Genomic DNA, 3,221 nt, shown 5'->3' with positions numbered 1-3,221 from the left:
AACCTCTGTACACTTTATTAAATAAAATTTTGTTTCCTTACTCTTAATGATTATATTTGCAGTGAAATTTACTTCTACTGCTTTTTAGTACAGTGTTTAGGTAGCTGATACTCTAGTAACTATTTTGACCTCATTATTATGAAAAAAAAATTGAGTCCCAAGCAACTGATTTATTAGTGAGCAGGCAGATACACTGGAAATTTCCGGAATGGTATTCTAATATAGGTAAAGGACAGGGAAGTGTTTTTTATCACACATTTGTCTATTCACTCATTTCCCTGTAAGTTTCATGGGGAGGAAGACTTTGCCGATTATTTTCATTGCTATATATCCCTGGGCTGTGACTAGTACTTGGTATATAGTAGGTACTCAGTAGATGTTTGTCAAATTCACTAATCCATTCATTCAGCCAGCATTTGTTGATCACCACAGGCACTGTGCTAGATGCTGGAGAGGAAAAGATGGGGGAAATCTTTGTTCTTGTCTTCAAGGAGCTGAGGTATACTGGAAGAAACAAATAATGTGTAGTGATAAAAATATGTTTAGATATATATAAAAGAGAATAACATACAGTGGGTGCTGGGGGACGAGATGAATTTTACAGGAAAATAGATGTCAAGAAGGGGTTGTTATAAGAAAAGAGAGGACATAGCTGGAAGAGAAATCATGTTTTGTGGTTCTAGAATCAGTCCTATTCAAATTGCTCAAACCTGACCCTGATGACTTTGACAGCATTATCCTTTTCTGATGGTTGAATATTTGACTTCAATGGTTCCTGGTAAAGACACATTGATAAATCTGTTGCTTTGTTTTAATCAGCTTCTAATAGGACCACACCTCTTTAAATACCTATTTTTTTCAACTCCTACACAAACATCTCATTTTAAAGTTAAATCCCAAGATCATAGATTGACATGTGGATTTCCATGCCACTCAGGTGATTTCATGTCCTGATGCTATGTACACACCTTGAGCAATTGAAAGTGCTGATTCAAGCTCCAAAACAATTTTCTCTCTGATAAGTATGGCTTCTAAAAATTCATTCTAGAGACTTCCCTGGTGGCGCAGTGGTTAAGAATCCACCTGCCAATGCAGGGGACACGGGTTAGATCCCTGGTCCAGGAAGACCGCACATGCCGAGGAGAAACTAAGCCGGTGCGCCACAACTACTGAGCCTGCTCTCTAGAGCCCGAGAACCACAACTACTGAAGCCCGAGCACTCTAGGGCCCGTGTGCTGCAACTACTGAAGCCCATGCCCGCGCACCGCAACGAAGAGTAGCCCCTGCTCTCCACAACTAGAGAAAAGCCCGCATGCAGCAATGAAGACCCAATGCAGCCAAAATAAATAAATAAAATTCAAAAATTAAAAAAATAAAAATTCATTCTAAGGGTTGGTGGGTGGGCCGGGACGCTGTGGCCCCAGGGCTGGGGGCGCCCAGGCAGGTCAGCTGGAAAAAAAATAAAAAAAAAATAAAAATTCATTCTATTTGGGGTTTAAATGTAACACGCCCATGGTCTCCTAGTTAACAAGTGGATAACCAGAGACTTAAAATCCGTTATAAGAAAAGTTACAGTGGAGATAAAGTTTTCAATTAACTTTAATGACCTGAATAAGAGGGAATGACATTTCTGAACACTTGAGAGTCATTTCTAAAAGCATAAACTCATCTATTTATTCCAAAAGCATTTACTTCCACCCCCTAGCTCTTGGATGCTGGGACTACAAAGATGAATGAGCTACAGAGCCTGGCCTTAAAGAATGTACTGTTTGGCATGTGGAATCAGGCTCAAAAACACTCTAATGTACCTACTATGTCAGAAGAGAGAGCAGAACAGCACTGACCTGCTCAGAGGAGGTAGAGAATGCTTTCAAGGAGGTGATTTCGGAATGATCTGAAGGACGACTTGCTCATTGGGTGAAAGGAGGATGGAATGCAGGGCACAGATGTGGGAGGCTTGTCCTTTGATACCGCTGGTGTGAAGGGCATGTACTCTTTCATTCAACAAGTATTTGAATGCTAGGCTTGAGCTAGAAGTCATTAATCAAGGACTGATGCAGATTTAGGGAGGATGCACCACGTTAAGTTTGAGGGAATTGGCAGAGGTGAAAAGAGGGAAGGAGCATAGGAAAGAGTTCCAGGAGGAAAATGTAGCAGGTAGCTGATCTCTTTCCATGGGAGATTTAGCGCATGCCAGGTCCTACTTAAAGGGCTTTATACATACTATCACATGTAAATACATGTTATCACATGTTATCTCCTGTTGAACAAAAGAATAAACTGACTCATTGGGTAAGTAACATGTCCATGGTCTCCTACTTAGTAAGTGGATAACCTGGCCTGGTTATCTGATTCGAACGCCCTTGCTTTTAACCACTGTGCTATACTGTCTTCCCAGCTGTTCAGGAGAACTATCGGTTTTACATGATGACTGAAATCACAGGCCTGGTAGACATTTCTCAGGCGGAGAATCGATACTGGGAAGCAACCCTGGGAATAATAATGCGAATGGATAAATTTGTGAAAACACAGTAATAATTCTATTTCTACACTTACTTTATTGCCACATGATTTATGATGCCATTTACTAAATGGAGTGTTGAATTTCACTGGGCTTAACTGGGTTGAAGTTATCCAGACATCAGTAACCCACATCAAAACCAGGACGACTCAAGAAGTAATTCGAGTTTTCTGGCACTCCTGCCTCAACAATCTAGAATCTAGGGCACTGTTCTAAGATGATCCTCCTTTTTGGTTCGAAGGGTTTCTTTTTTATGATTTTTTTGGCTGAGGAGGCTGTCTGGCCACGCTGCGGATCTTGGAGTGCAGGTGATTACTGATCACTAGTGTTTTCCGGGCGAGACAGTGGCGCTAACCCCCTCCCCTTTCCCCCCCTTCCCCCTCCTCCTCCCAGGCTGGAAAGGTGCAGGATCCGCTAAACCGTGCTTCGCACAGTGGCGGCCGGAGCAGACGCGGGATGGTCGCGCGCCCCCAGCAGAGCAAAGGGGGGCAGCGAGAGAGCCTGGGGAAGGTACGGGCGGGGAATCGGGGTGCGGACACCACCTGGAAAGAGCAGAGGTTCAATTGGGCGGGGGAGGCATTTGCCGAGTGCAGGTGTGGAAGAAGCTGCCCCAGGCCCACCCTTTGCAGCCGAGGGGGCGGGGAGCCGGGCCGGAAACCCGGAGACTGCGGACGGGGCGCAGTCCTTGGGCGTTCCCTCG

General features: G+C 44.1%; 1 protein-coding gene across 2 annotated transcripts in view; it reads left to right on the top strand.

Annotated features, from left to right (window-relative positions):
- Window positions 1–2,915: 2,915 nt before the first annotated feature.
- STAU2 (staufen double-stranded RNA binding protein 2) overlaps window positions 2,916–3,221 on the top strand; it is a 305,778-nt gene continuing 305,472 nt past the window's right edge. Inside the window, exon 1 of one of the 2 annotated variants that reach the window (XM_024765757.1) lies at window positions 2,916–3,031. The gene's annotated coding sequence lies outside the window, so the exon portion shown is untranslated. The remainder of the gene's footprint in view (window positions 3,032–3,221) is intronic. The other variant, XM_024765756.1, reaches the window with a different exon arrangement.

Source organism: Neophocaena asiaeorientalis, unplaced genomic scaffold (assembly GCF_003031525.2).
Source record: "Neophocaena asiaeorientalis asiaeorientalis breed wild unplaced genomic scaffold, Neophocaena_asiaeorientalis_V1.1 scaffold417, whole genome shotgun sequence".
In the NCBI taxonomy this organism is placed as follows: domain Eukaryota; kingdom Metazoa; phylum Chordata; class Mammalia; order Artiodactyla; family Phocoenidae; genus Neophocaena; species Neophocaena asiaeorientalis.
Note: the sequence above shows the minus strand (reverse complement) of the source record. Positions and strands in the feature narration are given on the sequence as shown.